We start from the raw sequence: 27,000 nt of genomic DNA on the forward strand, positions 1-27,000 counted from the left end.
GCTAATTCCTTCACTTCCCTTCATCCAGTCCCTCTCACCCTCTTCCCCTCTGACATTTGTCAGTCTGTTCCATGTATCCATGTCTCTGGTTCTATTTTGTCAGTTTATTTTGTTCATTAGACTGGAAATATTAGTGTGATCATATGGTATTTGTCTCTCTGTGACTGGTTTATTTTGTTTAACATAATAATCTCCAAGTCCATCCATGCTATTGCAAAGGTTAAGATCTCATTTTTTACAGCCTCATAGTATTCAATTGTGTAAATATACCACAGCCTTTATATCCACTCTTTCTCTTGGTGCCCTTAAAATTCTCTCTCTGTCTTCAGTGTTTGCCATTTTAATTATGATGTGTCTTGGTGTGAGTCTCCTTGTGTTCATCTTGATTGGGATTCTGCTTCCTGAACATGTGTGATTTTTTCTTTCACCAGGTTAGGTACATTTTCTGTCTTTTTTGTTGTTTTTCTTCACCCGAGGATATTTTTTCCATTGATTATTAGAAAGAGTGGAAGGGAGGGGGAGAGGCAGAGAGAGAGAGAAACATCAATGTGAGAGACACATTGATTGGTTGTCTTCTGGACTCACCCCAACTGGGGATTGAACCTGCAACCAAGGTATGTGTCCTTGATTGGAATCGAACCCAAGATCCTTCAGTCCAAGGGCCAACGCTCTAATCACTGTGGTTGGGCTATACTTAGGACACCTCAATTGGTTGCCTGCGCACATACTTTGACCAGGTCAGGGATCAAGCCTGCAGTTGAGGTACACGCCCTTGACCAAATGCATTACCCTTCAGTCTGTGGGCCAACACTCTAAACGCTGAGCCAAACTGGCTAGGATTTTGTCATTGTTTCTTGAAACAGGTTTTCTATCCTTTGCTCACTCTCTTCTTGTGGCACCCCTATGATGTAAATATTGTTGTTCCATGTTGTCCCAAAGTTCCATAAACTATTCTAATTTTTTAAAAAATTTTGTTGTTGTTGATTGGCTTTTTTTTTTCAAATCACTGATTCTATCTTCTGCATCAGCCAGCCTACTTTTTTTCCCCCTCTGTACATGGCTTTTATTATTTACATAATACAATATAGCATCAATGCTGGATAGCATGATTATGTACAATACATAAATATGAACTATCTGTATACATCTGCAAATCTAACTCAGAACTAAGATACAAAGACTTGAAAGCAAAATTGAATGCTTTAAGAATAAAAGTAAAACTAAGACTGAGCACTGCAATAAATCAGAAGTAGTGCCTCATGTACATACTTGACTATTTACAGATGAAAACAGGCATTACCACAACACTAATCTAACTATACTCATTTATGTAGAAGAACACAAGTTTCATACATCATAGAAAATCTTCCATTATAACACAGAAGTGATATTACCAGACAAGCATCAATGAAGTATACTGCCTCTTCTAGTTGTTATTATACAATGCTATAAATAATGCAGCCATGCAACACACCCAAGAACACTAGAGTCCTACACTCAAGTACAATTAAGATGATAAAGCTGCCCTCTGCAAGTGGTGCTGGATGACAGTAAGAAGTCTACTGCAGCCATGTTGGTTATGATTTTTCATGCAGAAGAGTACCGTTACATTAAGAACTGAAGTCTTTAAAAAAGCTCTAAACATTCTTTCTTGAACCAAAACATTCAACCGAAGATGCACATGAAAAATTAACTGTTCAGTACCTTTGCAACTTAAAATTCAGATGCATGTTATTCAATAGAGCTGCTGTATGTGGAAACCAAATGCAGAGTTTTAATTTCTTCTTGTGAACAAATTAATCCTAGTGCAGTTCTGTGCTACACATTTTTAGCAATGAGTAATGCAGACATCTTCTGGTGCAGGCCAGCACAATAAGCTTCAATGATAACTCCAAGACCCTATTGCTTGATGCTTTTACTCATAACCAATTGCGATGTTTACCTTTCACAGAATGTCTTATTTGACAGCTTTTAGACCAATTAGCCAGGCATACATATGGCATCAAATACTGGTTTCATGGAAAGGTCTGACCCTCTTTATTAACTTCTTCCTGCTTCCAGTGAACATGTTGTAGAAATTAACATGGTGAAGCTTAACTATGATAGAAGTAGACTGCCAGTCCTTTTCTGGTGTACTAATTTTAGAAAAATACTGGCACATAACACTAGCCAAAGATTATACCTTGATACATTCCCAAAAGGCAGGTATGCTGCAAACATGCAGAGAGTTCATGTGTTTTGTTTGGCACGTAGGGACTAAATTTTGTCTGCGTTATCTGTGAAATTCATTTTGATATGCAGATTTTCATCCAATTTTATTCAAGGGAGGGCATATACATTTTATAGGGCTGTATTTATCCAATTCTGCCTGTAACAAACACCCAAAGATTCTAAAATATCAATTATAAGACAGACAAGTAGTACAAAGTAAAACTCCGGAGAACATCAAAGGAAAATGGCCAACCACCTGCTCTTTAATATTTTCTTATGATATATTAAAACTTGAGGCCTGTTGCACAAAGAGATTTGTGCAATAGGCCTGCCTTCCCTGGCTGCCAGCACCGGTTTCCTCTGGCACCCGGGACCCAGGCCTTCGCTCCAGCTGCAGTGGAGAAGCCAAGCCTCTTCAGTCTTTTTTTTTTTTTTTACTTTTTTTTTTTTTATTGCTTAAAGTATTACAAAGGGTATTACATATGTATCCATTTTATCCCCCCGCCCTAGACAGTCCCCTAGCCTCCCCTATCACCCAGTGTCTTATGTCCATTGGTTATGCTTATATGCATGCATACAAGTCCTTTAGTTGATCTCTTACCCCCCTACCTCCTGCCCCCCAACCCTCCCCGGCCTTCCCGCTGCAGTTTGACAATCTGTTTGAGGCAGCTCTGCCTCTGTATCTATTATTGTTCAAAAGTTTATAATGCTCTTCAGTCTTTAGTCATCTTCAGTCTTCAGTCTTTGCTCTGCGCCTGCATATGCAAATTAACCGGCATCTTTGTTGGGTTAATTTGCATACTCATCCTGATTGGCTGGTGGGTGTAGCGGAGAGACGCAAATTTGCGTGTTTCTCTTTTATTAGTGTAGATAAAAACAAAGTTTCAGTCTCTTCACAAGTAGTAATTTATATTCTCTGGATTCTTTTTTCTGATTTTTGCCGCAGCTTCTGCTTTGTAATCATACAGACAGTTGTGCTTGTCAGAGTAACAGTGAAGTCCACAAAACGAATTTCCACATCAGCAGTCAAACCCTGTAAGGCCAACTTTCTTTCTGCACATGAAACATCTATTCTTCTTTGGTTTGGGTAACTCAGGAGCTTTTTCTTCACTTTGAGAAGTACTGGGTTGAGAAACTGATGAACTGGGCTGAGTGACAACTGGCTCTGACACCTCTGTTTTCAGGGTAGTTATTTTGTCCTCTCATTTCAAATGAGCATTTGAAATGCTCATTTCTATCCTTTGCTGAGTTACAGGCAAGGCAGCCACAGGCACATTTCTTGATTTTTCAGACGTGCTGCCAGCAGCACCTTCACAGTTGTTTAAACTAGCGTCTGTTCTTTGCACAGATGTAGAATCTGAGGTAGGACTGTTGGAACCACTAGCTGTCCCCATTGGGTTCATTCTGCCACTATTCTGCTGCCTCTAAAGATGTTCTTTGTAGCAAATAGAACACATTCCATTTGTCCTAGGATTCCCATAAATGCTACATCCTGTACTACACAGCATGGGCCCTGGGGTCTGGTTAGTCTCCTGAGCCATATTTTTCTGTAGTTGCATCACAATGCATGTGGGATATCGATGTGAGATAGTTCGATGTTTCTGTCTGTCTCTCTTCTCCTTTTCATGTTTCTCTCTGTCTCTCTTCCCCCTTTCAATGTTTCTCTCTGTCCAGCCATCCTACTTTTAATTCCTCCCAGTGTATCCTTGATGGTATTCTTCACTTCCGACTAGTTCTTAGTCATGGTTTCTAACTTCTTTTTCATGTCAATGTTGTTCCCACTAAGTTCCTTTTGATTCCTATTAAGTTCCTTGTAGTTTTCACTAAGTTTCTTGAGCAGCTTTATAACCATTACTCTGAACTCTGTATCTTATCAATTGATTGCCTCCATTTCATTTTACTCTTTTTCTGGAGCTTCCTCTTTTTCTTTCATTTGGGGTTGTTTCTTTGTCTCCCCATTTTAGCTGTATTTTTGTGTTTGTTTCTTTTCTTTTCTTTTTCTTTTTTTGAATCATATATGAGGTTTATTCCAGTACTGCTGGCAGTATGGGAGAGCAGCAGGTCATCCACAAAAATCTGTTCTGCAGCCCCCATAAGCCAGCTGCTTATATAAGGTAAGACAAAGATTACAAGGGGAAGTAGGGATTACAGGCATGGGGAAGTAGGAGGCTGGGGTGGGACTCCATTGTTTGGGCGATAAGATTGTTAATCTTTCCATGATAATAGGCAGTTCCTGAATAACAATGGTTCCAAGGTTGATTTCCAGGTACGAGGTTGACTACCAGGTCCTGGGGGTGTACAACTCCCAGCAAGGTCAGAATATCCTTTCTTTAACCAACCCAAGGCAATTATGGTTAACAGAGCATGATTAATATTTCCCATAAACATAGCTAGTCCCCAATATTTTTATTTTTGCTCCTAACATTTCCCCACTGATATTTCTATCATCTCATATCTATGAGATTAGTTTTAGATGAAAAAGTCTCATCTTGCCCTAGCTGGGTGGCTCAGTAGATAGAATGTCAGCCTGTGGATGGAAGGGTCCCAGGTTTGATTCCAGTCAAGGGCACATGCCCAGGTTGCAGGCTTGATCCCCAGAAGGGGGCATGCAGGAGGCCTCAATCAATGATTCTCTCTCATCATTGATGTTTCTATCTCTCTCTCCCTCTCCCTTCCTCTCTGAAATCAATAATAAAAATTTAAAAAAGTTTCATCCTACTGGACTGCATTTGCTTCTGCCTTGAAAACAGTTTCCAGGGATGGGATACACTAAGTGCAGGGTCTTGGATATGTGATCTATCAACTGAGAATTGTCAGAAAGATTAAAACAGCACATTCCTTTAAATTCCTTACAACCATGGTTATGCTGTAATAGCAAATAATCTATTGCTGCCAGATTTTCTAGAACTGCTTCCCTGACCTGGCTCAGCTCTTGATTTATCCCCTGTATAGCCCTGGAGGTGGCATTTAGGACTTTTACCATGTTACAAGCCAGCCAGGTCACTTTAAGGGAGCCTACCATTGCCAGCATAACAAACGTGGTCAAAGCAATATATTCAGCAGGACTCCACAGGTGGAGATTGTCATTGCTATCCAGTGCCATGGCCTTGAGAAAGTCTCTTTTGGTTCAGACCCTGTAATGTTTCTGAGGCATAAAGACAGTCATCCTAAGGAACAGGGCCCCCCAGTGCTGATGGCAGGAGTATATGAATAAGCAGGTATCCCACACATCAGAAACCAACCAGCCAGTGGCTTAATATGTCCATTACTATAAGGGAGGGTGAAATTATCAGAACAATTCATACTGTAGTTATTAGATAATTAAAGACAGTAGCTAGAACACCGGGTAAAAGTCAGACATTCGCCACAGGGAACGATTGCAGCAACTTTAGGGGAAACATCCCTGCATCCTTTTCCCAGACAGTGGTTTCCAACATATAAAGGTCCCTGTATATGACTTCCCAAAATGATTGGAATAATTTTATATATTATCAATAGGTGTCCCAACTCCTACTCAGCAAAATGTAAAGGTCAGTTCTACACAGGTTCCTCCATTGCCTGCATCAGAGCAGTTGGAGTGACTAGAAACATTCCTCAGGGTCTTGTCCATTTCTCCTCTGGTTGGCCCATCGTCCTTGCTCTGTTCAGGTCTAACTGCCTACGTCATACCCTCAAGGATCTTGGCTCTGAATTCTTTCAGAGATAGGAGATGCAGGGTATCTTCTGTAACTGCTTCATGCTGCGGAGGGATAAAGTTTTTCTTTCAGAGCCAAGAGATCCTTGCTCTCTGTCAGAGGGATGATGAGGTCTGGTCATAGAAGGAGGTGGCAATGTTGTCTAGAGGTGGTATTCCCTGAGTGTGAGCAGGGCTTGTAGCCTGGTGGAGACAAACTGTGTTCTAAAATTTAGTATTGGGCAAAAGTTAGAACAGCAAGAATTATGACAAATGGTCTGGTGAAAGAAAAACAAAAACATTTCAGTCCTAATATTTCCTATTGAAACAAAATTTTTCTCCCTAAAATCACCCTCATTTTTATTAAAGACAATTTGGCCTGATTCTTTGCATAAACACAATAAGAATAACAGTTGACCACGTAGGCTTTTTTTTTTTTTTTTTTAAATGCTTTGCTGGGAACTCATGATCAAGTTTTAATTAGCCCTGCAGAGCAAAGAAGCTGATTCACCTAGCTGCCATCAGGTTTGCCTGCAATACCTATGGATATGGGTGAAGTTCTCAAGTTGAGGTCCCCAATGATATCTTGAGGTTCCTTCTTTGCCATCTCTCAGGAAAGCAACATTTATTCCTTAGCTGAAAAGACTGCTATGAACCATGTGACCAAGCAAGGTACCAGGCTTTCTCCAAGTTGCTTTTATTGGCTTCATTCTTAAAGCTTTCTGGTGACATCCAGAGTCCCAGCATGTCTCTCTCAGACATGACATTCCAGTCAAAGTCTTGGTTAACATAACCACAGTTGGAAATAGGTCTTATTTAACTCATGTACAGAATTATATTGCCATTTATTAAGAACCGCCAAATTCTGGAGGGACAGGTAGGGAGAAAAATCTATAATTTATGAAATTGCTTTAAAGATACTTCCTTATATCTGACAAACAAAAAGTTTAAGAATCAGCAATACTTTCAACAAAAGTTACCGAAACTATATAATTATTTACAGTTCATTCAGGCCCAGAATTAAATTTTTTTCTTCTAATTTTTCCTTCTACTTTGTATAAGTATCTACAAATCCAGATACTTTATAGAGTTCTAATAATTTTCATCCAGTTTGAAGGGGATGATCTGAAAATGTCAGTCCTTTCCATGGATCCCTCAGAAGATGTATATTTTTTCAGATGCATTATAACACAACAGTGACTGTCTCTAAATTACAAGAAGAAATTTAAAATGAGATGGTTATGGACTTGATTATAATGGAATATTGTCTTTTCTGCAAAATGTAATATTCCACAATATTATAACTAACAATTAGTTGTAAATGAAAACACATCAGAATCTATTTAATATGCATATATAAATAGGATATAATTATTTCTTTATTTGACAAAGCTTCCCATGTACCTTTGTTGTACCCTGAGAATCACACAAGGATGCCTCAAGAAGTCGAATTAAAGAGTCACATTTATTGTAAATCCGGGACTAAGAGGGGGCATTTCGCTCTCCCAGATCTCATAATGTCCGCCCCAGCCCCAACACCAGATTTATATAGGCAAAGATCACAAAGGTATTGATTACATCTCAAGGTTTGGAATGAGGAACCTGGTTTGCAAAAAAGCAGTTTACAGAAGCAGAAGCAGTTTTACTTAAGCATGCATGTTAGTTTTGGGTCTCCGGATCACTGAATTGACAGAAACACATTATCTAGAGCCCTCGGGTCTGGAATGAGGAACCTGTTCTGCAAAAAAGCAGTTTACTTAAGCATGTTATCTAAATTACAGTTTTTGGGTCTCCGGATCACTGGGTCAACAGGGACACGTTAACTGGAGCCCTCTGACCTTGGGATAATTGTGCTGTTCTTCCCAGGTAAAGGAAAATGTGCTTTCTGAGACCAGTATGACCACAACCAATGGGATATTCACATTACAATCAATAGGGTATTTAATCGAATGGGGTGATTTATATAATTCAGAAAATTAAAATAACGTTTCTATTACTTTAGCAAGAAAATAAGTACTGAAACCAAACAGCAGGGTTAGAGTTAAACTACAGTTTCTACCTGAGATGATTGCTACCATACTTCACCTTAAGCAGAAAATTTTCCTTCATGAGAGAAAACAAATCCTTGAGGCATTGCAGGGCCTATTGGAATGACCTAAAGCCAATTCGAGGTTAAGGAAAAGTATCTTGCCTAATAAATAATTATTGAATGAATGGATGTATCTTTTACCATCTCAATAAAAGGTACATAACAAAAAAAAGAAAAAGAAAAAGTATCTTAAAATTCAAACCCTGGAAAGGTTGTCAAACTTATTTTACCAAAAAATCAGGTATTATTATTATTATGCATTCAAGGTGACAAAAGGGTATTAAACACAAATATAGGATAGCAACCTTCACTTCCCATGATTAAGATGCCTTTTTTTTTTTTAAATAATCAAGTACCTGATTAATATAACATATAACCATTTCAATTACTTATAGAATGTTTGTTCCCTGGGCAAAAACAGGAAAAACTTTTTCCCTTTTAAGACTAGGAAAGGACTAACCAAAATGAGGTTTATTCTCTGACTTCATTTGTCCTTGGGTATGGTCAGCACATGATACTAATTGGATTTCTGCTATCTGTCTCCCTGAGTAGGTTGATATAAGCTATTTACCTTCTGGTTTGGGAGGCAAAATGCAAATCATTTACTCTTAACTGTCCGTGGTTTAGGGAAGATAGGATTTACTAGATGGCTCCAAATTGCTGTTTAACTATCTCAATTTCCCTATTCTATTACTCCTAGCTCACTGGCCTGTATCATTTATACAACTTACTTTACAAACATTCTATAACTTTCACAAACCTTTATTCACAAACCTAACAACTTTCAGAAATAACCAGCTTTAGAATCCACTTTCTTTTTCCTTCAAAATGCATCTCCATGCCTCATGCCTTTTATTTCACCAAAACCATAATTTCTTTCCAGTTAGTTAGAATTCCTAACCCTTAGAAACCTTTTTTTTAGGTGACATATAGGTAACATTCCCCAGATTAGCAATATTCACATTTTAAGAGATTTCTTTTTTTTTTTTTTTCTTTTTTCTTTTTTTTTTTTATTGCTTAAAGTATTACAAAGGGTATTACATATGTATCCATTTTATCCCCCCGCCCTAGACAGTCCCCTAGCCTCCCCTACCACCCAGTGTCTTATGTCCATTGGTTATGCTTATATGCATGCATACAAGTCCTTTAGTTGATCTCTTACCCCCCTACCTCCTGCCCCCCAACCCTCCCCGGCCTTCCCGCTGCAGTTTGACAATCTGTTTGAGGCAGCTCTGCCTCTGTATCTATTGATTTTAAGAGATTTCAAATAAAATACAAGACTTATTCATTCAAATCCATCCTCTAGATTTTCATATGAGGCAAACTCAGATTAATTAATATTTCAGTATCTTGTTATTTCAAACTACCTAGATAGTTAATAATTTTTACTATTTAACCCAGCAAATTCCTCCAAAGTTTTAAGTTACCAAAGTCTTTGGAAAACGATGTTTAGGCTTATATAACTACCACTGAAGAAAAGCTTTATTATATACCCTTCATTTTAGTTATATTATTTTGCCTTTACAACTTTGAGATTTTAAAACCAATTATTATTACCCAAGGCATTTTCTTGGCAAGTTTTGTAACAGGAATAACTCACCGGTCTCCAGCAGCTTTAATGTGAAAGTACTATTTTATTTTATTTTTATTTGCCATTTTGGAGTGGCCCCCACTGCTATTTCTGCAGCCTGCTGGAGGGCACTTCTGCAGGTCTGTTCCTCCTAGGAAAAAGACTTGGGGTGTTTAGAAGATTTTTCCCCCCATATCTTTTCTTTCTGAGTAGACTAACAATATGAAATCTTATATATGAGAAGAGATCCTAAAAACAAACAAAAGCCCTGTAAATAAATGAGTACTCTCAAAAGGGTGGACTGGGACATTAGCCTTAGAATCTTATCTCACACTAACCCAGCACAGCAAATGCGTTCTGAGTGGCACAAAGCCCAAACAACAGAGTGAGGATTCCTTATGTTTATAAAATGGTGAAGAGCAAACTATGTCCCCCAAGATAAGAAAGCAAGCAAAACGCCAAAACCGGTTTGGCTCAGTGGATAGAGCGTCGGCCTGTGGACTGAAGGGTCCCAGGTTCGATTCCGGTCAAGGGCATGTACCTGGGTTGTGGGCACATCCCCAGTAGGAGATGTGCGGGAGGCTGCTGATCGATGTTTCTCTCTCATCGATGTTTCTGACTCTCTATCTCTCTTCCTTCCTCTCTGTAAAAAATCAATAAAATATATTTTTTAAAAAAGAATAAAAAAAAAAGAAAAAAAAAAAAAGAAAGCAAGCAAAGAACACCAGGAACCAAGTTACATCACAGACAGACAAGAACTTTCACTAAGAGTTTCCAGTGGTTGATGTCTTGAGAGGGAGGGCAGGGAGGGTCCCCAAGATTAAGAATTCTTGGCAGCTGGTAGGAAGTTCCTGCAATCCCTGCCACAGGTCCAGCCTGCCACAAGTAGCTGGGGTCCCTAGCAAAGTGGGATGTGCCCCATCTTTAAACAAATTAAAGCAAACAACAAACACAAAACAACAATCAACAGAGACATGTTATGTACAATATTTATAGGCACGTACAACCCACAGATAAGAACTTCACAGCATGCTCCTTCCTAATGCCGCGACCCTTTAATACAGTTCCTCATGTTGTGGTGACCCCAACCATAAAATTAATTTTCGTTGCTACTTCATAGCTGTAACTTTGCTACTGTTATGAACCGTAATGTAAATATCTGATATGCAGGATGTATTTTCATTGTTACAAATTGAACATAATTAAAGCATAGTGATTAATCACAAAAACAATATGTAATTATATATGTGTTTTCTTTCTTTTTTTTTTAAATATATTTTATTGATTTTTTACAGAGAGGAGGGGAGAGGGATAGAGAGTTAGAAACATCGATGAGAGAGAAACATCGATCAGCTGCCTCTTGCACGCCCCCAACTGGGGATGCCTGCAACCAAGGTACATGCCCTTGACCAGAATTGAACCTGGGACCCTTGAGTCCGCAGGCCGAAGCTCTATCTGCTGAGCCAAACCGGTTAGGGCTATATATGTGTTTTCTGATGGTCTTAGGTGACCCCTGTAAAAGGGTCGTTCGACCCCCAAATGGGTCGTGACCCACAGGTTGAGAACCTCTGCCTTACAAGGAAGCCCGGATGAGAGGCAGCAAGTGCTTCTAGGCAGGGGTGGGCAAACTTTTTGACTCGAGGGCCACAATGGGTTTTTAAACTGGACCAGAGGGCTAGAACAAAAGCATGGATGGAGTGTTTGTGTGAACTAATATAAGTTCAAAGTAAACATCATTACATAAAAGGGTACGGTCTTTTTTTTTTTTTAGTTTTATTCATTTCAAACGGGCCAGATCCGGCCCGCGGGCCATAGTTTGCCCACGGCTGAAAGTGCCATACAAACAGGCTTGATTCCTCCTACAAATACACTTGATTCAACTTAGGTCTCAGGTGAGACAATAGGGATTGCTGAGGCTGCAGCTGCAACTCAAAACAGGAAAATACCTGGCAGCACTGCAAATAAAGAATTCAGGCAGCAAGCGGGATTCCCGATACTTTCCTCAGAGGAGTCTCTTGCTTACATACCTTCATGGTCACTAGAATATGTAACCAGACAATCAGTGAGTCCATGCTGCCTGTCACTACTTGAGCCAATTAAGCAGAGACAGGGTTGAATCATATATGAGTGTTTATTCCAATACTGCCGGCAGTATGGGAGAGCAGCAGGCCATCCACAGAAATCTGCTCTCTGTGTTTATTTCTGTTTTAGAAAGAACTGCTATGACTACCAGTCTTTGCTGTTAGTCTTATGTAGTAAGTGTCCTGTGGGACCCAGTGGTATACTTTCCTTGGTCTCCTAAACTGGATGCTCTAAAACTGTCCATTGTGTGTGTTATTTGGGCTTTATTGTTGTAATTGGGTCTTGATTGTTGTTGTCCCATTCGTGGGTGGGACCTTCCCTCAGGCTGGCTGACTGTAAGGCTCAACCCTGACCATGTTGTGTGAGCTGTTATACAGATGCTGACAGAACAAAACAAGACAAGAAAAAGAACAAAAACATACAAAAGAACCCAATAACAACAGAAAAAACAACCATAAGAGTAAAGGTAATTAGGAAAGAGAAAAGAGAACAAGAATAATAAAATAAAGTAAAGTATATGAGATGGATAAAGGGTACGACAGAGTATGAGAAGATGGCAGTGTAGGTAACCTCCGTATTCACTGCCTCCCACAACCACATCAAAATTACAGTTACAGTAGAGCACAACCATCATTTAGAACCATCTAAAATCTGGCTGAATGGAAGTCCTACAAGTAGAGAATTAAAGAAGAAACTACATTGAGCCGTAGCCGGTTTGGCTCAGTGGGTAGAGCGTTGGTCTGCGGACTGAAGGGCCCCGGGTTCAACTCCGGCCAAGGGCACATGCCCAGGTTGCAGGCTCAGTCCCCTATAGGGGGCGTATAGGAGGCAGCCAATCAATGATTCCCTCTCATCATTGATGTTTCTATCTCTCTCCCCCTCTACCTTCTTCTCTGAAATCAATAAAAATACATTACCAAAAAATTTTTTGAAAAAATAAACTACATTGAAATTAGTAAGCGGGGCAGATGCACAGAATGGCTGGTCCGACACCCACATTGGGCATGTTTTTAATCTGGAGGGATGTCTTGGCTGAGGAGGCCTCCTCTGTGGAGCAAGGAGTCCCAGCTCCAAACCAGAACCTTCAGTCCAGTGTTTCAGGACTGGGAAGCGATGTCCCTGAAACTTTGGGATCTGGGAACCAGTGGGTTTTGTGGCTGTGACATGGAGGCACCGAATACATAGGCAGTCCTCTTAAAGGGCCCAAGGAAGGATTTATTTGGCCCACTTCTTCTGAGTTCCAGTGCTAGCATAGCAATTAGAAATAATCCAGGCAATTACAGGAAGGAACTAAATTATCTGGCATTAGGGCAATTACTAGCGGGGAACCTTCTCTAACAATAATGCTGGCAGAGGTCATTGTTCCTATGCTGAGATATCCCACCAGCCCCCCAGAACTGACTGGCAGTGCCATATCTGAGTCTCAATCAACCTGGCCCACACTGTTTGCCCCACCATGGTGATTACTGAGAGTCCACCCCACCAATATTGGAGCCCCACCCAAGCTGTTTGCAGTAGCTTTTCCATATGAATGGCCTGTCTGGCTCAGGCTTCAGAACTTCCTAAAATCTTTTAAACAAATATCTGCTGGACTCAGTGTACTCCACACCTCTTGATAAGTAGCCTTATGTCTGGCACTAGCAGAAATTTACCAAGGTTCACATCTTGGCCTCTTTTGGGTGCCTTCAAACCCAGCACAAATAGCAGCCACCTGCAGATCGCTCTGTAGCTCATGCTTCAGAGCTTCCCAGACCAAAAAAAAAAAAAAAAAGGCTAAAGGGGTACATCATCACCGAGCCAGCATTACAAGAAATGCTAAAGGGACTGCTGTAATGAGAAGAAGTAGAGAGAGAAACCTAGGCATACAGAATTAAAATGGCAATAATAAGAACCTATCAACAATAACCTTAAATGTAAATAGATTAAATGCTCCAATCAAATGACATAGAGTAGCTAAAAGGATACAAAAACATGACCCAACTATATGCTGTGTACAAGACACCCACCTCTGCACAAAAGACTCATGCAGGATGAGAGTGAAGGGATGGAAAAGAATTTTCCATGCAAATGAAAAAGAAACAAAAACTGGAGTAGCAATTCCTGGAAACAAATGAAAATGAACACACAACAACCCAAAATCTCTTCTGGACATCTTCAAACTTCCTAAGAGGGAAGTTCATAGCACTAGAGGCCTACCTCAAAAAACAAGAAAAATTAACAATAAAATATTTAACCCTAAAACTTAAAGAATCAGAAAGAGAACAACAAGAAAATCCAAGAGTAAGTAGAAGGAACAAAATAATAAAGATTAGAGCAGAAGTAAATGACATAGAGATTAAAAAACAAACAAACAAAAGACAAAACAAAAATACAAGAAAAAAAATAATCCAAGAGAGGTTCTTTGAAAGAATAAACAAGATTGATGAACCATTAGCCTGACTAATCAAGAAACAAAGAGAGAGGACCCAAATATGTAAAATCAGACACAAAAGCAGAGAAGTAACCACTAACCCCACAGGAATACAAAGGACTGTAAGAATATACAACAAGCTGGGCAATGTGGATGAAGTGGACCAATTACTAGGAAGATACAATCTCCCAAAACTGAATCAGGAAGAACCAGAAAACCTGAATAAGCCAATAACAACTGATGAAATAGAAGCAGTTATCAAAAAAACTCCCAAAAAAACAAAATCCTGGGTCTAGATGGCTTCACAAGAGAGTTTTACGAAACATTCAAAGAAGAACTAACACCTATACTCCTCAAACTCTTACAAGAAATCCAAGAGGAAGGAACACTTCCAAGCTCTTTTTATGAGGCCAGCTTTATCCTAATTCCAAAACCAGATAAAGACACTACAAAGACAGAGAACTACAGGCCAATATTCCTGATGAGCATAAATGCTAAAATCCTCATCAAAATATTAACAAACTGGTTCCAGCAATATATGAAAAAGATCAGACATTATGACCAAGTGGGACTTATTCCAGGGATGAAAGGCTGGTACAATATTCACAAATCAATAAACATGATACATCACATAAAGAAATTGAAAAACAAAAATCACATCATATCAACAAACAAAGAAAAAGCATTAGACAAAATCCAACACCCATTTTTGATAAAAACTCTTAGCAAAATGGGAATACCAGGAGTATCTCAACATGATAAAGGCCATATATGACAAACCTACAGCCAACATCATACTCAAAGAGCAAAACTAAAACCATTTCCCCTAAGAATAGGAAGAAGACATGGATGTCTGCTTTCACCACTCTTATTCAACATAATACTGAAAGTCCTAGCCACAGCAATCAGATAAGAAGAAGAAATAAAAGGCATCCAAATTGGAAACTCCCATTATTTGCAAATGATATGATACTGTACATAGAAAACTCTAAAGACTCCAACAAAAAAAATATCCTACTAGATTTAATAAGTGAATTTGGCAATGTAGCAGGATACAAAATCAACACCCAAAAATCAATGGCTTTTTTTGTATGCCAATAATGAATTATCAGAAAGAGAAACTAAACAAACAATCCCATTTACCATTGCAAAAATAAAATTAAGATACTTAGGAATAAACTTTTCCAAGGAGGTAAAAGACTTATACGTAGAAAACTACAGGAGGTAGAAGCAGATATAAATATGTGGAAGAATATTCCGTGTTCATGGATTGATAGAATCAACATTATTAAAATGTATATACTACCCAAGGTACTGTACAAATTCAATCCAATACCTATTAAAATATCAACAGCATATTTCACAAATCTGGAACAAATACTCAAAAAATTTATATGGAAACAAAAAATTTCCCAAATAGCTTCAGCAATCTTGCGAAAGACAAAGTTGGAGGGATCACATTACCAGATATCAAATACTACAAAGCCACCGTAATCAAAACAGCCTGGTATGGCACAAGAACAAGTATATCGATCAATCGAACAGAACAGAGACCTCAGAAATCAACACAAACCATTACACTCAAATATTTTTTGACAAAGAAGGCAAGACCATACAATGGAGTCAAGAGAATCTCTTCAATAAATGGTGTTGGGGAAACTGGACAGATCCATGCAAAAAAAATGAAACTAGATCACCAACTTACACCATACACAAGAACAAACTCAAAATGGATAAAAGACTTAAATTTTAGTCAGGAAACCATAAAAATGCTCGAAGAAACCATAGGTAGCAAAATCTCAGACATCTCGTAGCAAAATATTTATGGATACATTTCCTAGGGCAAAGGAAACTAAGGAGAAAATACATAAATGGAACTACATCAAAATAAATTTGTGCACAGCAAAAGAAACCAGCAACAATATTAAAAGGGAGCCCCATTGCATGGGAGAACATATTTGGCAATGATACATCTGAAAAAGGGTTAATATCCAAAATATATAAGGAATTCATACAACTTAACAAAAGGAAGACAAGATATCCAATTAAAAAATGGGTAAAGGAGCCCTAGATGGCTTGGCTCAGTGGATAGAGCATTGGCCTGTGGACTGAAGGATTCTGGGTTCAATTCTAGTCAAGGGCACATGCCCGGGTTGTGAGCTCAATCCCCAGTAGGGTGTGTGCAGGAGGCAGCCAATCAGTGATTCTCTCTCATCATTGATGTTTCTATCTCTCCTTCTTCTCTGAAATCAATAAAAATATATTTTAATAAAATGGGCAAAGGACCTAAATAGGCACTTCTCTAAAGGGTATATACAGATGGTCAAGAGACATATGAAAAGCTCAAAGTCAATGATCATCAGAGAGATGCAAATTAAAATGACATGAGGTATCACTTCACACCTGTCAGAATTGCTACCATCAACAAATCAAATGAAAAGTTCTTGTGAGGATGTGGAGAAAAGAGAACCCTAGTACACTGCTGGTGACAATGCAGATTGGTGCAGCCATTATGGAAAACTAGAGGCCCAGTGCATGAAAATTGTACACACGTAGGGTCCCTAGGCCTGGCTGGTGATCAGGGCCAATCATGTTCCCCGCCTCCCAGCCTCCCCGCTTCCTCCTTCCCTCACTCCCTCAGCACCCTGTCGCCACAACTGGTCACCCACCATGTTCTGTGCCGCCCCCTGGTGGTCAGCGCATGTCATAGCGAGCGATCAAACGCCAGGTTGAACTCCCAAGGAGACAATTTGCATATTAGCCTTTTATTATATAGGATAATATGGATTTTCCTCAAAAAATTAAGTCTGGAACTGCCTTTTGATCCAGTGATCCCACTTCTAGGGATATATCCTTAGAAACCCAAAACAACAATCACAAACAATCTATGCACCCCTATGTTCATAGCAGCATAATGTATAATAGCTAAGATCTGGAAACAGCCCAAGTGCCCATCAGTAAACGAGTGAATAAAAAAGCTGTGGTAGCCGAAACCGGTTTGGCTGAGTGGATAGAGTGTCGGCCTGCGGACTGAAGGGTCCCGGGTTCGATTCCAGTCAGGGGCATGTACCTGGGTTGCGGGCACATCCCCAGTCTGAGATGTGCAGGAGGCAGCTGATCGATGTTTCTCTCTCATCGATGTTTCTAGCTCTCTATCTCTCTCGGTTCCTCTCTGTAAAAAATCAATAAAAATATATTTAAAAAAAAAAAGCTGTGGTACATTTATACCATGGAATACTATGCAGCAGTAAAAAGGAAAATATCTTACCCTTTGAGACAGCATGGAGGGACCTGGAGAGTATCATGCTAAGTGAAGTAAGTCAGTCAGAGAAAGAGAAATATCACATGATCGCACTCATATGTGGAATCTAAGTAACAAGACAGACTGATGAACGGAGTGGATGCAGAGACATGGAAGCATGGAACAGAGTGTGGAATCTTGGAGAGAAGATGGTGGAGCGTGGATGGGTGGGAGGTAATCAATCAAAGACCTTTTGTGCATATATGCAGATCCCATGGACATAGACAATAGGGTGGTGAAAGCCTGGGGCAAGGGGCTGGACTGGGCTGGATGTGGTCCTTGGGAGAAAAAAAGGGGACATGTAATACTTTCAACTATAAAGATTTTTTTTTTAAATGCCAAAGAGAGGATCTTAAAAGTAGCAAGAAAAAAGCCATCAGTTACCTACAAGGGAGCATCCATAAGACTGTTAGCTGATTTCTCAACAGAATCTTTGCTGGCCAGAGGGATTGGTAAGAAATATTCAAAGTGATGAGTAGTAAGGACCTACCACCAAAATTACTTCTCCAGCAAAGCTTTCATTTAGAATTGAGGGTTAGATAAAGAGCTTCACAAACAAGAAAAAGCTAATGGAGTTCATCACCACCAAACCAGTATTATATGAAATGATGAAGGGTATTCTTTAAGAAGAGGAAGGAGAAGAAGAAGAAGAGATAAAAAATATTAATAATAAAATGGCAACAAATATGTATCTATCAATAACTGAATCTAATAATCAAAATGAACAAAGAATCTAATGAACACAATAAACTGGTTAAAAAAATAGAACCGAAGGCATAGAAACGGAACAGACTGACGAAACTCAGAGGGAAGGGGGGAGTGGACACAGGAAGAGATTAACCAAGGGGGGGGATATATATATATAATATATATATATATATATATATATATTAAAAGCCTAAGCGACCATTATGGTGGAACAACCAGAACGACCAGTCACTATTATGTGCACTGACCACCAGGGTGCAGATGCTCCGCTCAGCCAGAAGTGGGGCTCACAGCTGGTGAGCACAGCGGCAATGGCGGGAGCCTCTCCCACCTCCATGGCAGTGCTAAGGAACAGCGAGTTGAGCTGTAAGGAGCAGCAAGCAGGCAGGCGGTAAGGAGCTGTAAGTCCCAGACTGGGAGAGTGCACAGGCCAGACTGAGGGACATCCCCCCCACCCCCAGTGCATGATTTCATGCACTGGGCCTCTAGTATATATATATTACTCATGGACACATACAATAGGGTGGTAAAGGCCTGAGGCAGGGTGGGATCTGGTGGCAGAGAGCAATTGGGAGGGTAGGAGAGAATATGTGTAATACTCTCAACAATAAAGATTTTTTAAAATATATGAAAGGAACGAAGGGAGAGTAAAAAAGTAAGAATAGAAAAAAAAAGTCAATCCAGTGAGTCTCCGTGGTTGCTCATTGACCATGAACCATGAGATCCCCAGTTAGATACCTTGTCTGGGCACATGCGCTGGTTGTGGGCTCAATCCACAGTTGGGGGCGGTGGGGGGAAGGGGTGGGCAGAACAGGAGGCAGCCAATTGATGTCTCTCTCTTTCTCATCAATGTTCCTATGTCTCTATCCCTCTCATTTCCTCTTTCTCTAAAATCAATGAAAACATTTTTTTTTAAATATAGGAAAAGGAAAATGGTAATGGAGAAAAGAAGAAAGAAACAAATTATGCAAGGGGAAAAAGAGAAGAAAAAGGTTACAAAAAGGACAAAAAGAAAAAAGAGAAAGGGAAAAATAGAGTAAGAAAAGGAAAGAGAAAAATAAGAGATATGAAAAGGTAATAAAGCAAAAATTAGAGACAATATAAAGAAAATAATGAAAACAACAACAAAGTGGAGTTTGTCTCAGTAGTGTTTAGACTCAGCGCCTGTTGCAATTTTCCTTTGGGTCCTCTTACGTTGTCTGAGGCTGTTCGGTATTCTAGTTTCAGGCCTCCTGGCAGGTATTATAATGCTAGCCAATGTCAGAAGGTGTCCACAATTGGCTTTTGGCAACCTGGTCAAAGCTTCTAGTCTTCCACAGTTTGTAGCTGCTTACGCTGGGTTTAGCTGTGCACGGAACAGGCCTAGTGTGCTCTGAGGTCAGCTTGTTAGCAACATGGGGTCCATGGGTGGGTCTTCCAATATCCCAAGGAAGCTCAGGATCCACAGCCTCCGCCTGCTGTCCAGGTGACAGGCTTAGTCATTGAAAATGCAGTTTCTGAAAGGGCTTTTGGTGGAATCAGGAGGATGGGACCTCTTTTGAGGGTGAGTTCAGACTTAAGGAAAGATGATGAAGGTGCTCCCCTGCCCTAGAGCCACATGCCTAATTCTGTCCTGGAATATTCCCCCCAAAATTGGCAGGGTGGTTCCCCTTCTAGGCATGCCTATGGGGTCTGCCTGAAGCCAGGGGTTTCCATCAGCCCTCCCATTTTGGGGAAGCACAAGTTAAGTTCCTAGTAAGTTGGGCAATGGCCCTGCCCTAAAACCAACCTCTGATGGCCCCTTAGATTGTCCAGATCCCTCTGGTGCTGCCTCCGCAGCAGGGGCTGAGATGCAGGGTGGGGCAAGGGGGACTCCAGAGAGTGGGGTAATTGCCTTTTTCCAGACTGCTGCTACTGCCAGGGACTTGCACCTCTTTGGACAAATGGCTACTGCAGTATGTGGGGGAAGCAGCAGGATGACTGAGTACATTGATCCCATTAGCCCTCTCCCACATCACTCCCCAATGCCCCCCACCCCAGACTCTCCTCAAGTGACTCCAGTGTGCACCACCTTCCATCTACCAAAGTCCAGAGTGAGTAGTTGTGAATGAAAATCCTGTGCTTTGCTCCTTTAGGAAAAAAAGTGGCTTTGTCCCTGGCAGGCTCTGTTTCTTTCTGGCAGATGGAATCCCCACTGCCTATAACTGCTGAATGCCACCTGGCTGGATGTTCTAGGCTGCAGAGTCCCGCTGGCTTCTAGGCCTCACTCCTGTCAGGGGAAGCAACACCCCCAACTCCAACCCCACAGCCAAAGTATCTCTCTGCACCCTTAGCCTTTTGCCAGTGGTGATAAGCCAGCCCCTCTCACAACCCCACTCTTGCTACCAATTGCAGGTGGTTTCTGTCCTTCTTTGTTTAAAAGTATGCTCTTCAGCTAGTCTTCAGTTGGTAATTCAGGTGGCTGCTCCCCAATTTAGTTTTATTTCCAGTTCCATTCTGGGAGGAGGTGAGAGAAAGATCCACCTACTTTGCTGCCATCTTGAAACCTGTGATATCTCACTTAATGTTTTCCCAATCAAGTGGGATAAAATGGTATCTTGTGGTATAAGTTGCATTTCTCTTGTTAGTGAGATTATCTCTTCATAGATTTATTTGCCACGTGTTTTTTTCTTCTGAAAAATACTTTTTATGGTTTTTACCCATTTTCCTATTCATTTGTCCATTTATTAGTTTTTCATATTATTGATACTAAGCCATTAACATATATATATTAATATACTAGAGGCCCGGTGCACAGATTCGTGCATTGGTGGGGTCCCTCAGCCTTGCCTGCACCCTCTCACAATCCGGGACCCCTCGGGGATGTCGGACTGCCGGTTTCGGCCAATCCCCGCAGGCTGACTGGAAGTCCAACATCCCCCGAGGGATGTAGTAGTGCACAAAGTGCCAGGAGGCCAGTGAGGAGCCTGAGCCCAGGCCAGGCGCCATGCTGCTTCTGCTCATCCTGGCCCCAACTGCACCTACTGCCTCAGCTGCTCGATAAGCTCTGGGAGCTGTGAGAGTGCACTGACCACCAGGGTGCAGCTCCTACATTGAGCGTCTGCCCCTGGTGGTCAGTGTGTGTCAATGCGACTGGTGGACTGGGCGTTTGGTCATGTAGGCTTTTATATATATACTAGGGGCCCGGTGCACGAAATTCGTGCACTGGGTGTGTGTGGGGGGGGGAGTGTCCCTCAGCCCAGCCTGCCCCCTCTCACATACTGGGAGCCCTCAGGCGTTGACCCCCATCACCCTCCAATCGCAGGATCGGCCCCTTGCCCAGGCCTGATGCCTTGGCCAGAGGTGTAGACCCCCATCACCCTCCGATCGCCTGATCGACCCCTTGCCCAGGCCTGACGCCTCTGACAGAGGTGTCAGGCTTGGACAGGGGACCCCCATCTCCCCCTGATCACTGGCTCTGGCCCCCGCCCAGGCCTGAGGCCTCTGGCCCAGGAATCATGCCTGGGCAGGGGACCCCCATCTCCCTCTGATCGCTTGCTCCACCCCCCGCCCAAGCCTGACGCCTCTGACCCAGGCTTCAGGCCTGGGCAAGGGGACCATCATATCCCCCCAATCCCCGGCTCCGCCCCCCACCCAGGCCTGATGCCTCGGCCAGAGGAGTTGACCCTCATCACCCTCCGATCACCAATCACCGGATCGGCCCCTTGACCAGGCCTGAGGCCTCTGGCCTAGGCGTCCGGCCCGGGCAGCGGGGACCCGCAGCTGCAGCGGCCCCGCGATCGTGGGCTCCGCTTTAGGCCCAGGCAAGGGACCCCTAGCTCCCGGGACTGCCAGCTTCGACCGTGCCCAGCTCCCATCGCTGGCTCCACCCCTACTTCCTGCTATCACTGGCCAGGGCAGAAAAGGCGCCTGATTCTCCGATCATGGCTCGGGGGCAGGGCAAAGGCGGCCCCAGGGCCGCCTTTGCCCTGCCCCCCAGCTCTTAGCTCCCCCCTGGGTTTCCGATCACTGTCAGTGGCAGGGGGCTTCTTCCTGCTTTCCCTTTCGCCTCCCTGCATTGTGCCTACATATGCAAATTAACCGCCATCTTGTTGGCAGTTAACTGCCAATCTTAGTTGGCAGTTAATTTGCATATAGCCCTGATTAGCCAATGAAAAGGGTATCGTCGTACGCCAATTACCATTTTTCTCTTTTATTAGATAGGATACTAGAGGCCTGGTGCACAAAAATTTGTGCACTGGCGGGGGTGAGTCCCTCAGCCTGTTCTGCCCCCTCTCACAGTCCAGGAGCCCTCAGGAGATGTCCTACTGACGGCTTAGCCTCGCAGCTGTTGGGGCTCATGGCTGCCTGAGCCCACAGCTGCCTGAGCCCATGGCTGCCTGAGCTCCGGGCCTTGCAGCCTCTGTGGCTTTATCCAGATGGATGTCTGGATGGATGTCCAGAAGATGACCGCCCTAATTAGCATATTACCCTTTTATTAGTATAGATAGATACTGTCTTTGTTTATAGCTTTTTATCTCACTTTTTATAAAGTCTTTTTTTTGTTGTTAGAGAACATTTATTTGGGTAAATTATAGACATAGACGAAGTAATTCCTAGAAGAAATGGGCTTAGGAAACGAGTTATGGAGGTAAAGGAAGGGCCCCTGGAGCTTGGAAGTGAAGAAGCAAATGGTAACATGCCTGGAGGAAGGGGAGGGAGAGAGGAAAGGGAAAGAAGACACAGGTGTGCCCCCAGGAGGGAGAGCTAAGTCCTTTCATTCTTGTTGTTAATCCTCACTCGAGGATATTTTTTTCATTGATTTTATTTTTTAAATCTTTATTGTTGAGAGTATTACAAATGTCCCCCCTTTTTTGCTCCATTTCCCCCCTTGTCCTCGTTTCTGCCATGTCCCAGGCCTTTACCACTCTATTGTCTGTATCCATAGGTAATGTATACATGCATATGTCCAGGCTTTAAATTATGTATGTGTATATGTATGTATAAACATACAGGATGAGCAAAATTTATGATTTTTTTCTTTACAAATATGGAGTTGTATTATATCCAGTAGTTATAACGTGCCTTTGATTTGTTTTTTAAATTTTCATCCTAGGAGTGAGGATATTTTTTTCCATTGATTTTTAGAGAGAGTGGAAGATAGGAGGCAGGAAGAGAGAGAGAGAGAGAGAGAGAGAGAGAGAGAGAGAGAGAGAGAGAGAGAGAGAACATTGATGTGAGAGATACACATGAACAAGCAGACTACGTGGGGTGACCAGGCTGGCGGGGGGACTGTGAGGGGCGACCAGGTTGGCAGAGGGGGGCAGTTGGGGATGACCATGCTGCCAGAGGGGGCAGTAAGGGGTGACCAGGCCTACAGGGAGGGCAATTTGGAGGGACCAGGCCGGCAGGGAGTCAGTTAGGGATGATCAGGCTGGCATGCAGAGGCCGTGAGGGGTGATCAGGTCGGCAGGGGGAAGCAGTTAGGGGCAACCAGGCAGGTGAGCGATTAGGAGCTAGCGGTCCAGGATTGTGAGAGGGACGTCCAACTGCCTGGGGATCGGGCCTAAATCAGCAGTTGGACATCCCCCAAGGGGGCCCAGATTGGAGAGGGGGCAGGCTGGGCTGAGGGGACACCCCGGTGCATGAATTTCCTGCACCGGGCTTCTAGTATATATATATATACTAGTATATGTGTAAAATCAATCATACGTTCTTAAAAGAAACTTTATAACTAGTTATCCTATATAATAAAGAGCGAATATGCAAATGGTCGTAATGCCCTCGCACCCTCTCGCCGGGGCCGGGGTACCTGAGGCCAGGCCAGGGGACATGAGGCCACAGCCCCCGCCCTGACGCCGGGCTGGGGAACCTGAGGCTGATCCCCCTGCCTGGCGGGGTTTGATAGGGGAGGACCTGAGGCTGCGCCCCCTCACCCTACAGGGCTTGACGGGGGTGGGGCTGGCCGGGTCTGGGTCTCGCGCCATTTCAAGGCACACGTGGGTGGGCGAGGACTTGACTCTGGGTCCCACGGCATGGCCCAGACTCTGACAGGAGGGAGATTTTTGTATTCATATTAATAATTTTCTTTCATCTCTGACACTTCTATTATAGAGAAAGGGCAAATAGCAATATTAAAATATTCCCTCTAATTAATTCTCTTTTAATGTGCATGAATTTCGTGCACCGGGCCACTAGTTTTAATTATAAAAGCAATTCAAGGAAAAGTCTCTGACCCCCTCCCTCAGCCACTCCAGTGCCATTCCCCAGAGGTAACTTTTTCAAAATTATAAATTTGATGAGAAAAAATTTTTTAAGTGTCATCTTTTGATTAGAAGAACTTTAGAGTCATTCAGTCAAGTTTTGAGAAATAAGACACTTTGGGATTTTATTTGAATACTAGAGGCCTGATGCATGAAATTTGTGCACTTCAGGGGGTGATCCCTCAGCCCAGCCTGTGCCCTCTCACAGTCTGGGAGCCCTGTGATCGATCACCCCAAAGAGGTAGGCCCTGCCCACCTGACTGGGGCTCCAATGGATCACTCCTGCAGAGGGAGGCCCTGCCCACCTGCCATAGCACCACCACTGGGTAGCCTGGGCCTCCCTCTTTGGGGCGATCATGGAGCCCCCCAATTGATCAATTACCCCCCTGGCCAGTATCCTGGGCCTCCCTCTTTGGGACAATCGTGGAGCCCTCCGACTGATCGATTGCCTTGCTGGCCGGTGGCCTGGGCCTCCCTCTGCAGGGCGATCATGGGGTGATGCCGGGCCCCCGACCAATCGCATTGCACCCACCTTGGCTGGCCTGGCACCAGTGGGTGTCATAGCGTGGTCATCTGGAAGGTTGTCCGAGCGGTCGTTCTGCTCTTCAGTTGTTTGGTCTACTTGTATATTACGCTTTTATTATTATAGATAAATAATTCATAAATTAATTTAGAGAAGATTGACATCTTTTTTAAAAATATATTTTTATTGCTCTCAGAGAGGAAGGGAGAGAAAGATAGGAACATCAGTGATGAGAAACATTAATCAGCTGCCTCTGCATGCCCCCCACAGGAGATTGAGCCACAACCCGGGTATGTGCCCTGACTAGGAATCAAACCATGACATCCTGGTTCATATATTGACACTCAACCACTGACCCATGCCAGCCAGTCAGGATTGACATCTTTGCAGTGCTATCTTTCCCCATTCTGAAATGCTCTGCTTTGTGTGTGTTGGTTATTGACATTTTTAATTTTTTTTTATTTTTTAAAAAAATTCTTTATTAGTTAAGGTATAACAAATGTGTCCTCATCCCCCCCAATTAAACTCCCATCCTCTCCCCCCCCCCCCAACACTCATGCTCTCATGCCCCTGTTGTCCATGTCCATTGGTTTAGCTTATATGCATGCATACAAGTTCTTTGGTTGATCTCTTCCCCTTGCCCCCTCCCTCCCCTACTTTCCCTCTGGGGATTAATAGTCTGATAGCTGTTTCTCTGTCTTTGGATCTGTCTCTGTTCATCAGTCTATGTTGTTCTCTATATTCCACAAATGAGTGAAATCATGAGGTATTTATCTTTCTCTGACTGGCTTATTTCACTTAGCATAATGCTCTCCAGTTCCATCCATGCTGTTACAGAAGGCAAGACTTCCTTCTTTTTTACCGCAGCGTAGTATTCCATTGTGTAGATGTACCACAGTTTTTTAATCCACTCATCTGTTGATGGGCACATAAGCTGTTTCCAAATCTTAGCTATGATGAATTGTGCTGCTATGAACATAGGAGTGCATATATCCTTTCTGATTGGTGTTTCTGGCTTCTTGGAATATATTCCTAGAAGTGGGATCACTGAGTCGAATGGGAGTTCCATTTTTAGTTTTTTCAGGAAACTCCATACTGTTCTCCACAGTGGCTGCACCAGTCTGCATTCCCACCAGCAGTGCAGAGGGTTCCTTTTTCTCCACATCCTCTCCAACATTTGTTTGTTGATTTGTTGATGATAGCCATTCTGACAGGTGTGAGATGATACCGCATTGTCATTTTGATTTGCATCTCTCATATAATTAGTGACTTTGAGCATGTTTTCATATGTCTTTCGGCCTTCTGTATGTCCTCTGTCGAAAAGTGTATCTAGGTCCGTTGCCCATTTTTTGATTGGATTGTTTATCTTTCTATTGTTAAGTTGCATGAGTTCCCTGTAAATGTTGGAGATTAAACCCTTATCGGTGATATCATTGGCAAATATGGTCTCCCATATAGTGGGTCTTCTTGTTGTTTTGTTGATGGTTTTCTTTGCTGTGCAAAAGCTTTTTATTTTGATGTAGTCCCATTTGTTTATTTTCTCTTTAGTTTCCATTGCTCTAGGAGCAGTATCAGAGAAGAAATTTCTTCGGCATATGTTTGTGATTTCGCTGCCTGTGGATTCCTTTAGTATTTTTATGCTTTCCCGTCTTACGTTTAAGTCTTTTATCCATTTTGAGTTTATTTTTGTGTATGGTGTGAGTTGGTGGTCTAGTTTCATCCTTTTGCATGTATCTGTCCAATTTTCCCAACACCATTTATTGAAGAGACTGCCTTGACTCCATTGTATGCTCTTGCCTCCTTTGTCGAATATTAATTGGGCGTAGTGGTTTGGGTCGATTTCTGGGTTCTCTATTCTATTCCATTGATCTATATGTCTGTTCTTGTGCCAGTAACAAGCTGTTTTAACAACAGTGGCTTTGTAATACAGCTTGATATCTGCTATTGAGATCCCACCTACTTTGTTCTTCTTTCTCAGGATCGCTGCAGCTATTTGAGGTCTCTTTTTATTCCAGATGAATATTTGGAATGTTTGTTCTAGATCTGTGAAATATGCCGTTGGTAATTTAATGGGGATTGCATTGAATCTATAGATTGCTTTGGGTAGTATGGACATTTTGATGATGTTGATTCTACCAGTCCATGAACACGGTATGTTCTTCCATCTGTTTATGTCTTCTCTACTCTTTTTTCAGTGTCCTGTAGTTTTTCA

The 27,000-nt window shown here is 42.2% G+C and overlaps 1 protein-coding gene and 1 pseudogene across 3 annotated transcripts in view; one reads left to right on the top strand and one right to left on the bottom strand.

The window, feature by feature from the left end:
• PTPN9 (protein tyrosine phosphatase non-receptor type 9) overlaps positions 1-27,000 on the top strand; it is a 202,965-nt gene that overhangs the window by 112,974 nt on the left and 62,991 nt on the right. The gene's annotated exons all lie outside the window — the stretch shown is intronic.
• LOC132228200 (AN1-type zinc finger protein 5-like) lies at positions 3,105-3,971 on the bottom strand (annotated as a pseudogene).

The sequence above is a fragment of the Myotis daubentonii genome, chromosome 1, assembly GCF_963259705.1.
Source record: "Myotis daubentonii chromosome 1, mMyoDau2.1, whole genome shotgun sequence".
NCBI lineage: Eukaryota > Metazoa > Chordata > Mammalia > Chiroptera > Vespertilionidae > Myotis > Myotis daubentonii.